The sequence below is a fragment of the Hesperophylax consimilis genome, chromosome 17, assembly GCF_061612785.1.
Source record: "Hesperophylax consimilis isolate HC1 chromosome 17, BYU_Hcon_1.0, whole genome shotgun sequence".
NCBI lineage: Eukaryota > Metazoa > Arthropoda > Insecta > Trichoptera > Limnephilidae > Hesperophylax > Hesperophylax consimilis.
This window is the reverse complement of record NC_142852.1, coordinates 12107257-12120503: the sequence shown is the minus strand read 5'-3', so window position 1 is coordinate 12120503 and position 13247 is coordinate 12107257.

The window sequence follows — 13247 nt, the reverse complement described above, 5'->3', positions numbered from 1 at the left end:
TTCTGTCCTCATGGTCGAGGATCCTAGGTGGAAGCCGTGACAGAGCTCTTATCTGTTTGTGGTGGTCGTTTTCCCCGGTTACTGAGTCTAATGGAACTAATTTGTCCAGCAAGGTATTAAGAGTGCTGGTCACATCGGTACTCTCAGAGTTCCCATCGGGATTATCCGATATGATGCTAGTCAAATACCGGTCAGATCCTTTTCCCGTTTTTTCGATTGCGCTGTGGATTTCCCACGGGTTGGCGTTACCCACTTGTTTAACCCAATTATGCCAAGCAGTTCGTTTTGCTGAAAGGATAGCCAATTTGAAGGTTTTCCTAGCCCTACTGACACGTGTCTTAAGATAATCATCTCTTGCGTGCCCCCAGTCCTCTTAAGGGATCCGAGTGCCCTGAAAGCCCTCTTGACTTCGCCCTTCAGCAAAGTCAACTCACTCGACCACCACGGCGTTCTAATAGCGGTTTTCGGGTTTGATCTTCCCATTGATTCTTTGGGAACAATAAAACGTCTACAAGCTGTGAATGTTAAGCTGAACACAGAAGTGCGCGATCTTAACGCGCGCTTGTTCCAAATGGAACAGACAGCCAGGGAAACCAACGTCGAGATCCAGTGCGTACCTGAGAAAAATCTGAGAACCTGATATCGATCGTAAAACAACTTAGAACCGTGATTTCCCGCCCCATTGATCCATAATCGAGTCTCCAAGATCAAACCAGATTCCAGAAGGCCCAAGTCAATCGTCGTGAAGCTCCCGAGCGTGAGGGCAAGGGATGAAGTCCTGGCTGCAGTCGTCAGCTACAACAAGAAAAACATGTACTCCAAGCTAAACTCAACGCATCTAGGCATCGACGGCATCAAATCACCGTTATACGTCCGCGAACACCTCACACCAGCAAACAAGGTCCTGCATGCAGCCACGAGGATTAAAGCGAAAAAAGCTAATTATAAATTCGTGTGGTTCCGTAATGGTAAAATTCTTGTTCGTAAAGATGAACACTCTGCGCATGTAGTGGTGATGCGCAACCCGGACTCGTTAGCTTCGCTTGCCTGATTCCTACCGTATTTTGTCTAAATTTCAATTGGTATATTATCTGTGAATTATGTAAACTGAATTACTTTTATGAAATGTATATGTAAGTTTATTGTTTATTGTGGTATTTTAAGTAGGTACATAGTTATCTATGTCCTAATACAATCCTTATATACATTTATTTTTATTTTTTTTATTTAATATTTGTATGTTTTTTACAATAAATATACAATTATACATATTATACAGTGTTATCAAGGTAAATAATCATAGCTTTTCCTCACCATAAAGAGACAAGGCTCTTGTGTTTGGTGAGTGAATCCAAGCTCAATTATATGGAATCATGTAAGTAAGTAAATAATATATTTGCAAAACCAAAGGGATAAGTAAGAAATAGGCAAGATTTATCAATAATACAGTTTCAAGATTTGAAGGAAATAATAATAAGAGTAAGATATGGACTTTTATAGTAGTTTTAGGTAATTTTTTTAATTTTATTTTAAATTCCTGAATATCTTCAATATTTTTCAGATATAATGGAAGGATGTTAAAATATGTTATACCTAGATAGAGATAGGTATTTTGTGTGTGCTTTGTATTAAGTTTTGGGATTTTGATAGTTTTTTGATATCTTACTGATGAATTGAATTTTAAGTTAATTAACTGTATTTCTTTATAAATTTGTAGAATTGAATATTTTTTTATATATATTGTCTATTGTGGGTACATTGAATATTGAAAAGAGAATCTCAGTAGAAAATTTGGATGGTTTTTTCAATATTACTTTAATTATCAATCTTTGAACTATTTTAAGTGGATTTAATATATTGTTATAAGTTCCTCCCCAGCCAATAATACCATATTGTAATATAGATTGTACAATTGCATAGTACACTCTTTTTAGGTTTTCTAGTCTTAGAATATTTCTAAGTCTTATAAATATATAAATACATTTTCTAATTCTTTTGACAAGTTCACAAATTTGTTTTTTCCATTTAAAATGTTGATCTATATATATACAAAGATATTTAATTTCAGAAGTTAGACTAAGTATAGAACATTCTTGATTGCAATTAGTTCTGTTACATTTAAGTTGATGTATTATAATTTTTAATTCTGGTATTGATTTAAATTTGTTGATAGAGAATGGGATACATTTTGTTTTTTCAGTATTTAATGAGAGGAGGTTTTTATCGAACCAATTTTTCAATATATTAATATCAGTATTTGCTAAGTTATTAACATTATTCCAATCAGTACCTTCAATTATTATGACAGTGTCATCAGCATAAGATATTATTTTTCCATTTAATCTTTGATTGAATATGTCATTTACATAAATGATAAACAGTAACGGTCCCAGGACTGTACTTTGAGGTATGCCGAAGTGACTTGTTTTTTGTTGACTAAGTACATCGTTGATTTTTACGACTTGAGGGCGTTTGAAAAGGTAGCTTTTTATCCATTCTATAGCTGTACCACTTAAACCAATGTTTCTTAATTTACTTATAAGTTTGTCGTGTGATATGCTATCAAAAGCTTTTTTAAGATCTATGAAAATTCCAATGCATTTTAATGATTTATCTAATGAATTATGAACAAGACTAGTTAATTTTGCAATTGCATCCAGAGTGCTTCTACCTTCCATAAAACCGAACTGATTTTCATTAATTAATTTATTACATTTTAGAAATTGGTATATCCTTTTTTTAACTATCTTTTCAAAAATTTTTGCTATGTTCGAGATTACTGATATGGGTCGGTAATTGCTAACTTCTTCTGGGTTACCAGATTTAAATATTGGAGTAATGGTAGTTTGTTTGTAGATTGATGGAAACACTCCGCTTTGGAAACTTACATTTATTATGTGTTTTAACGGTTTAGAAATTTGATTTTTAATATTTTTTAAAATATTAACTGTTATTCCATCAAAACCCGGGGCAGAACCTCCTTGCATACCGTTTATAATTGATATTATTTCGTTCTCTGTGGTGACTTGGAATGTTGCTATATTATTGTCAGTATCAATACTACAGTCTGGAAATGTTATATTTGGGTCAGTATGAATGAGATTGGCAAGATTTTCCCCTACATTCGCAAAGAAGGTGTTAAATATGTTTGCAGCTATTGAGGGATTTTCTTTACAACATGTTTTCATGTTGTCATGAAATATAGTAGCGATGTCGTTATTTTTGTTTTTTTTCTTGTCAATTATTTCATTTATAACTGTCCACACTCTTTTACTATCATTTTCAGCCTGATTCAACTTTTGTTTATAATACTTTTGTTTTGTTTTTTTTATAATATATGAAAGTTTGTTTTTATATGCTTTAAAATGATTTAGTAAATTTTTATTATTTGGTTGTTGAGTAGTTAATTTGTAAAGAGCTTGCTTATGTCGTACAGATACTACTAAACCATGAGTAATCCATGGTTTTATAGGTTTCAAGTTCGACACTTTGGATTTGGTTATTATATTATTATTTGTCGAGTCATTTATGCATTTAGCTATTTTTTCTTCAAACATTTTACAACATATATTGACATCATTGCATTGTAATAATTTATTCCAATTTTCTGATTCTAATTGGTGTTTTAATGTATCCATATTAAGTACTTTTTTTGAGTAATTATTTTGTTTGAATAATGGCAAAGTTGGATTGCTTAATTTATAGTTAAAAATACATGAATAATGATCAGTGATAGATGTATGAATGACAGCTGATTTTATATTTTTGATATCAGGAATATTTGTAAAAATGTGATCTAAGCATGAGGGGCGTTGACCTTTAACATTTCTAGTATAAGAATTTATGCACGATAAATAATTGAGTTCTGCTAACATATTTAGATATGTGTCTTTATCTTTACTAGAATAGTCGTTTGCGATATTTAAATTCAGATCTCCAACAATAATGGTATTTTTATTTCTAAAATTTAACAAAATATTTTTTAATTCATCTATAAATTGAGGTACTATCGATGTATGCGTGCGATAAATTGCAATAATGTTGTAATATTTATTTACGTCTTTAAATTCTATATTTAATATGATATACATATAATAATATCATATACATATAATTATAGTAACACATTTAAAATGAATCAATCACATATTTTCTTAATTTAATTTTAAATGTTTTTATGTTTTCTTCTGATTTTATTTCTTCTGGTTGCTCTCCAAATATCTTCAACGCTCCAGATATCAATGACTTTTGACTCCGTGTTTTTTTCCTGAAGGAGAGTCTCAATTCATTTCTTTTCCTCGTCTCATGTGTGTGTTTGTTCTGTATTTTATCAATTTTTCTTAGGAATTCACTAGACGTATGGCCATTGATTATCTTGTAGATTAAAAATATGGTATCAAAGTAAATAATTTGTTTAAATGACAAGATATTTAACTCCTTCAACATGTTCTTAATTTTTGTGTATCTATTTTTCTTCAATATGGTTCTCATTGCTCTATTTTGTAGAATTGTCATTTGTTTCATTAAACCGTCGTTGGATAAGAATATGATGCTGCTACAGTAATTTATGTGTGGTACAATAATAGCGTTGTACACATTTTTACTGGAAACTGTGTTAAGGAATCTTCTTATTCTTCCCAACAGTGAAATTTTTTTGGCGATCTTTTTAATAATTTGTTTTGTATTTTGAGCAAAAGTTAATTTAGAGTCAATTATTACCCCCAAATATTGCAATTCAAATACTTCTTTCAATACTTCACCGTCTATCAATATGTCTTTTTTTGCGTTACTCGTTTTCCAATGTTCATGAATTTAGTTTTGTTTTCATTCAATTTAAGTTTATTTTTCTTCAGCCATATTGATATATTATGTAGGTCTTCATTTATATGGTTCATTATGAGTTCATAATCTTCTCCTCTTATATATATCAGTGCGTCGTCTGCAAATAATCTTATTTTACAATGTTTCAATACTTTTACCATATCATTAATGTACATTATAAAAATAATAGGTCCGAGAACCGACCCTTGTGGTACTCCCAATGTAATCTTTATTGGTTCGGATATTGTCTCACCCACTTTTGTGGTTTGATATCTATTACTTAAATAATCTTTGAACCATTTCAATGCCTTTCCTTTTATTCAATTTTTAGATTGTTTTTTAATAATTATATCTCTATCTATCGTTTCAAAAGCTCTCTGAAAGTCCAGGAAAACCACGATCACATATTTATTTTTATCTGAGTCTTGTTTCCAGTCCTCCAGAACTAGATTGAGAGCCATTTCACAAGATTGGTTATTTCTAAATCCACACTGTTCTTTACATAATATATTCCATTTTTCTATAAAATCAACAAGTTGTTTTTTTATTATATGTTCAAGTATTTGCTCATACTTAGGGAGCGTGTTCACTGGTCTATATTCTTCACATTTTTTTGTATTTTTTATTTTCGTTATTGGGATGACTCTTGATATTTTCCATGATTGAGGGAACTTTCCTAAGGTGATAGATTCATTTATAAAATTAAGTAAGTGATTCTCAAAGATTGGTAATGATTGAATTATTAATTGTATTGTTATTTCATCAGGACTGGGTTTTGTATTCATTTGTTTCAGAATAACTTTTAATTCCTCCTTTGTTATTTTTTTTAAATTCCAATTCTATATTTCTTTCTTCAATTTCATCATGAACATTATAGACAATTTTCGGAATACTCTCGTTATTATTTTAAATACTTTTTATAAAATATTGTTAAATTTATTGGCTATATTTAACCCATCTGTTCCAGGGGGGAATATTATGTCTTCATATGCAATACTGTTATTTTCATTTTTCAGTAACGATTTTATTGTTTTCCACATTTTCTTCTGATCTCCCCTTTCTTCCTCTATTTTAGTTCTGTAGTATTCATTTTTTATGCTTTTTAATTGATTGGTATACCTGTTTTAATAGATTTTGAAGTTTTCCCAGCTGTCCCAGCTCCTCGTTATTTTTGCTATTTTACACAATCTGTCTCTTTCCTTTTGCATGCTTCTAAGTTTATTGTGGTACCATTTATTTTTTGATTGGTTCTTAGTTTGTTTTTCTGGTACAATTTTATCAATTGAATATTTTATATTTATATGCAAATATTCCTGGGATTTTACCATTTAATTCCGAGCATTAGTTTTAACATAATAATTAGTATAATATTACCAACGCATTATAAATAAATCATTGCAAATGGATTCTGTCACTTTTATTTCAGTAAATTCAATTCACCCAGTGGAAAATGGGCTTCCATCTAGGTCACGATTACCCCCACGATGAGCTTACCTTGGTAATTACATTTTCTACGAACCTTGGATTTTAGCCAAAAAATATATACCTGAAACAGAACTCTAATTTGAACGGGATGTATTTGATTTCGCTTCGAAAATCAGGCAAAAGTAACGTAGCCAAAACACATATTGGGAAATAATAATGTAAATTCTGAGGTATTTTGAACTTGAAGTTATGACAACGGTTTAGAGAATGTTTATCGTCGGATAACTTTATATTTATTTACCATGTCAACCGCCATTCAGCTTTTAACAAAATATCGTTAATCCGTATTTTAGTGACTTTTTAAATAAATGCCTTTGAAATACTCATCTAATAATTAGTGGGAGTCGCTATATGCACAGCGACTAATCGACAGGGGGCGCACAATGGGGCCGATGACCCCGAAAGTTGGCATCAAATCAGTGGTTGCAATGACATCAAATCTTTTTCGATTTTTAGTTCCGTATAGACATGTTGATAAAAATAAGTGAAAAAAAAATGTTCGAAAAGTCACGCATACTTTGTACAAAAATATAAAATTGAATAATATAAGATAAATTAAATCAGTCAAAATGCTCACTTTATTTCTCGTGCTATTTATTGACAGTTATACACATAATAAATCGTTTTCATCATCTTGTGACAATATACTATCGTCATCACTACTTGATTCAACTATCGAATCATTCCTGGTAGTCGTATTAGGGTCTGGTGTCTTTAGCATTTTCAGTACTTCTTTTGAAATTGTCTTCATTTTCCGGCTGCTGAACTTGTATTAAACGCTCAGCAGTGTGATCCAGCAATTGTTGCAATTTCAATTCCGCTGAAGATTCCGTGACCGTTATGAATTCACTTAATGGGTAACATTTTTTCTTAGCTCCTTGTACAATTTTGTATGAAGGAAATACCTCTTTATCCTTTTCTCTTATTAAATTGTATTGGTAGCGACTAAGTTTGGCATCTAAGCAATCAAAGCGAGTGCTTCATCACCACTCAATACCTTTTTGTTTTGGGTTGTATCGGTAAAAGCTTTTCTGTACTTATTTGCTCTGGTCGGCGTACTTAACGTGACGTCTTTGACTACAGTCGATGCTGCTGCTTTACCTGCCAACCGAAAACTCATGTGGGTAGCAAAGGCTAACTCAGTACTAGATGTTTTAGATCGCAATAGTATAGTTTTATGACGTTTCGTACGCTCAGACGACATATCAAATGACAGTGTGGGTCGACCTCTTTTCGTTTTTACTATTTCTGGTAAAGGTTTATAATTCTTAAACATAAGGAGGCTTTCGAGCCATTCTTTTATTATAAAAATTATTATTTAATAAAAAGAAATCATGGATTCTGTGACACTTCAACCATTTGGTTTTCAATTTAGAACAGAATGCAGCTATTTCATTAAAAAAGTTATTTTTGATTAAAGAGTTGACAATTAGTAAGTTCTAAGAGGTGTTTTTCCAGGAATTTTACTTTTTCGTCAAATTTCTTAGCGCCAGAATTCTTCATAATCATGTATAATTCGAATCTCGTTAGAACCACGTCAGAAATTGTATCTAAAACAAAACACATTGATTATTAGACTAGTTGTAGTTTTTTATGAAAAATGATAGTCCTCACTTTCAAGTACTATAATTTAAAAAAATTGTGCATACTTGCAACTACTTATAATTAAATCTTGTAGCTAAGATACGAAACTATAGAAAAACAATTAAAATATGACGGGATCTTGTGGAACTCTAAACTAAATACCTCTATGTTTAATATATTCACAAGAAAATATTTCATACAAATAGGTGTTTGTTTTAATTTAAATTTATGACATATAGTATGAGGGTATCAATAACTACTATAATATAATTAAATTACATACCATAAGACATCGTATCCATATTGAATTGGATCTGTACACTTGATAGATTTTGCTTTTTATAAACTTGAAAAGTATTGAAATTTACGCGCTTTCGAAAACTGACACAGTCACCCGCACAAAGGTCAAGTTCAAACTGATCTCTTCCCATCAGTATCGCGATTAGGGCGAAACGCTTCGGGGTAATTATGCAACACTTAATGAAATTCAAAACTAGCATACATGCTTCATTGTAAAGAACATTTGATTTTCTGAATTTCAGCCAACGCGTTACATGAAGTCGCCCCAATGTGGGGCGTGGCCAACATATCCGAGCATACCCGAAGTGAACAAAGAGTTTTTTTTTAATTTTTTTTTATATTAACTCCACACAGGAGGCCCTGAAGAAAATAATTTCCCTCAGGGCCTATGTCATCTTTGGAGATGCTGTGTGGAGGGTCTTTTTGTGGAGAGGAAGGAGTGAACATGGGTCTTGAAGAGTCCCATGTTGTAGGAGGGATGAAACACAGAGGGGGGCAGCTCGTTCCACAGCCGAGCTGTTGAACTTAAGAACGAATCGTAGAAGCGACCCGTTCTCATGTGACAAATGTCAACCGTGTACAAATGTAAGGCGCGCGTTTGGCGTGTATCCCGACTACGCACCGGTGCCGAAGGGATCAATGGCGCTAGTTCCTTAGAGCATCTTCCATTGTAATACCGATAGAACAAGGACAGCATACCTACCTGCCGCCTGTGCTCTAAAGATTGCAGTCCGTTTGTTAAGATTGGGGCATCTATCAAACGGACCGCCCGTTTTTGCACAGAGTCAAGGATTTTTTCAGGTATTTAGGGGCTCCGGACCAGAGATGGCTGCCAAATTCGACAGTAGGGCGCACTTGCGATTTGTACAGGGTCAGCAGTTGTGTACTATTAAAGTATCTGCGGGCCATGTACAGTACGCCCAGCTTCTGAGAGGCCTACTTTACTCTGGCTTCGATGGAGCCCCCGTACCTGAGCTGGTCACTTATAGTTACACCAAGCATATCAATGGAAGGCCTGTTCGGAAGATTGTTTCCGTTGAAGGAGACTAGATTATCATTTGGATACCTTTTAGACGTAATGACACAGGATTGGGTCTTTGAAACATTAAATTCGACGAGATTATTTTTACCCCAGAAGGAAATACTCTCGAGATAACCGTCCATTCTCTGCTTCAAAGCCCTCCGAGCCGTTGGAGTTTGTGTGCCCTTTGGGAGCTTGTCAAACAAAAAGCTATCATGAACTGTACTGTCATCCGCGTAACAATGAATCGGTGCACATGTCAAAAGGTCATTGATGTGCAACAAAAACAAAGTCGGAGACAGAACCGATCCCTGTGGGACGCCAGCATTTATGGAGTGTGAGGAAGAGGTGAAACCGTCAGCAACCGCCTGAATCGTTCTATCACTTAAAAAGTCAGCAATCCACGTACACAGGGATGCGGGAAGTCCGTAAGAAGGCAATTTGTTGACAAGTCCTCTGTGCCAGACCCGGTCAAAGGCCTTGGACATGTCTAGTGCGACCGTTTGGGTCTCACCGTGACGTTCCAGGCACCGCCCCCAAACATGCGTCACATACGCGAGAAGATCACCGCACGAGCGGTTCCACCGGAATCCGTATTGACGGTCGTTGATAATTTTGTTCTTCTCGAGGTATGTGATCAGTTTGTCGTTGATCACACGTGCCATCACTTTGGACAGAACTAATGTGTTCGCTATGGGGCGGAAGTTGGCCGGGTTGGAGCGGTCACCTTTCTTGGGAATAGGGTGAATGACCGCTTCTTTCCAACCAGAGGGCACAGTGCCACACTTCAGGGACATTTTGAAGAGCTTTGTCAAAACTGGAACTATTTCCGCAGCACACCTCTGCAATACCAGGGCAGGTATTCCATCAGGTCCACTAGCTTTGTTAACATCGAGCCCCCGTATGACGTGGAGTACATCCCGATGCCGGATCCTCAGCTTTTTCATATAGAAGCCGCAGTGAGGAACCGACGGCGGAACAGCACCACCGTCGTCGAGGGTCGAGTTTTCCGCAAACATTTTCCCTAATAGGTTAGCCTTTTCGGTGGCGGTGTTTGCTAGTGAGCCGTCGGGTCTGGTAAGAGGTGGCAAACTGGGTTTGCGAAAATTCCGACCTATTGAGCCCGCAAGCGACCAGAATGCTCTGCTGCCATGCGGGCAGGCAGCCAGCTTTTTGATGATCTGCAGGTCGTATTCGAATTTAGACCTATTAATGATTTTCTTGCATTCCTTTGCCGATTTGTTGAACGCTGATCTGCTTTTGAGCGTTCGAGATGTGTTGTAGGCTCGGTAAGCCGCGTTTTTTCGTCGAACTGCTTCGGAGCATTGTCGACTGAACCACGGCTTTGAGCCCACACCAGTTTCTTTAGTGGTCGATTGTATGAAGTCATCCGTCGCCGATTTGATGACTTCACCAATCTCCTGGGCACATCTTGAAGGGTCCGAAATCCGGAAACATACAGCTGAGAGTCTTTTCGAAAAAACGCATAATTGCATACGAAAAAAAACTGTGAGTGGGCACGCGTTTTTTAAAATATCTCTTCAGCCAGAAAACGAAAAAAAAATTCTCAGCTGTCAATCAGTTTTTTCTCTTCAAGGAACACTGTTGATAACTTGCATAGTTGCACTCGGAATAAGAAAACGGGGTTTTTTTTCCGCTCTGAGTCAGCATGTGTTCCAACAAATGTCCTATATGGGGGGTAAGGTGGCCTTTCCTAGAATCTGAATATGTGCACTTGGAAAATGAAAAACGTTTGTCGCCACTGTGAGTCAGTATGTGGATTTTTAGATGTGCGTTTTGAGAATATCCATAGATTAACAAGGAACAAGAAAAAGTTTTCTCCGTAGTGTCTCACCGTGCGCTACAGATTGCCTTTATAATAACATTTATATGTGCACTTGGAACATAAAACAGGTTTTTCGCCAATGTGAGTCGGCATGTGGGTCTTTAGATGGGTGTTTTGGTAAAATGAAATGTTTCACACGGGACATGAAAAAGGTTTTTCTCCACCGTGAGTTAGAATGTTGCACTTCAGATAACATGTATAGTTGCACACGTAATATTAAAGAGGTTTTTCCACGATGTGAGAGAGCATATGGCTCTTTATTTGGCCCTTTTGATAACATGCATAGTTGCACAAGGAACATGAAAAAGGTTTTTCTCCACTGTGAGTCAGCAAGTGTCTCTTCAGGTTACCCTGGTGATAACATGCATAGTTGCACTCCGACCGTGAAAAAGGTTTTTCTACACTGTGAGTCAGCAAGTGTCTCTTCAGGTTACTCTGTTGATAACTTTCAAAGTTGCACTCCAAACATGAAAAAGGTTTTTCTCCACTGTGAATCAGCATGTGCCTCTTCAGCTGACCCTTTTGACAACACGCATAGTTGCACTCGGAACATGAAAAAGGTTTTTCTCTACTGTGAATCCGCATGTGTCCGTTAAATTCGTTTTTTTGATAACATGCATAGTTGCACACGGAACATGAAAAAGGATTTTTTCCAGTGTGATTCAGCATGTGCCTCTTTAAATTACCCTTATGATTACTGGCATAGTTGCACTCGGAACATGAAAAACGTTTTTTTCCACTGTGAGTCAGCATGTGGCTCTTTAAATTACCCTTATAATTACTGGCATAGTTGCACTCGGAACATGAAAAACGTTTTTTTCCACTATGAGTCAGCATGTGGCTCGTTAGGCGGCTCTTTTTATAACATGCATAGTTGCACACGGAACATGAAAAAGGTTTTTCTCCACTGTGATTCAGCATGTGCCTCTTCAGCTGACTCTTTCGACCACATGCATAGTTGCACACGGAACATGAAAAAGTTTTTTCTCTAACATGGGTGCGTACGTTTATTGCAAAATTTGACTTAGGAGAAGAGTAGTTGTGATGGGGAGGAGTGAATCCCTTTTCCACAAAATGCGTCTGAAGATCTGTCGACAAATTTGAAAAATAGCATTGGTGAAAAAAAGACTTATTTCCTAAACTTAGAGTAAATAAGCGAAGTATGTAAGTTCGTAGAAAGGTTAAAAGAAATAGGAGAGTCGGAGTCGTTCAAGTTTACAGTTAAAAATTGGTTTTACCTGCTTCCTTGGTAATTCTTCCAAAGCGTTCTAAGCATTCCTCTTTTACATCCGGCACGTCTATGTCAATTTTCATATAAGTAAGCGCCGCTTCATCTTGTCGGGGTCCAAGATCCGCGTTTATTGTAACTGTCTTCACATTAATGTTTCCTGGAATAAAAAAAGACAATAAATATATGAATGAATCTTTGCATGGCCAGCCCCAAACCAAACGGCGCCTGGCTCGAGCTTAATTTTGGCTGCCCTTACGGTCTAAATTAGTACACGCCAAGGCAGTATATCACTGTAATCATTAAAATGATGATTTTTGTAGAGCAGTATTTATCAAAAATAATATCAAGGGCGATGTGTTAGGTTAAGTATTCGACGCCCGGAGCGAACTGCACTAATTGCGCCCGCATAGGGCCAGCCTTGTATCTTCGTCAAATTGATATTAACGAGAATTTTTTTAATTTTTATAAGCAATAATTATTAGCCTGAAACACTCATCAACATCGAAAATCTCCTGAAAAAAGATACATGACGCCAACGGGACTTGAACCCGTGTCCTTTCGATTTCCGGTGTACAGCTCTGTCCACTGGGCTATGGCGGCTTATCTCTTATCCGAAAAATAATTCAATATATACTAGTGTTTCATTCAACAATTACTGCTTGTTACATTTTCTCACTTTAAACAACCAACTTTATTTTATATGAGAAAGGCATTGTAAGTGCTTACTCTCCCACTAGATGGCGTCGAGACAAATTGTCTACATTTTTTGGTGAAAATGCTAGAATTTGTCAAATTTTTTTTTTTTTTTTGGGTAAACTAATGTTTTAAGACAAGATTTTTTATGCAGCACAAAGGGTAACTATTATTTTTATAAGCAATAATTATTAGCCTGAAACACTCATCCACATTGAAAAATCTTCTGATAAAAAATATTTTAATTGAAAAACAATAAACTATTC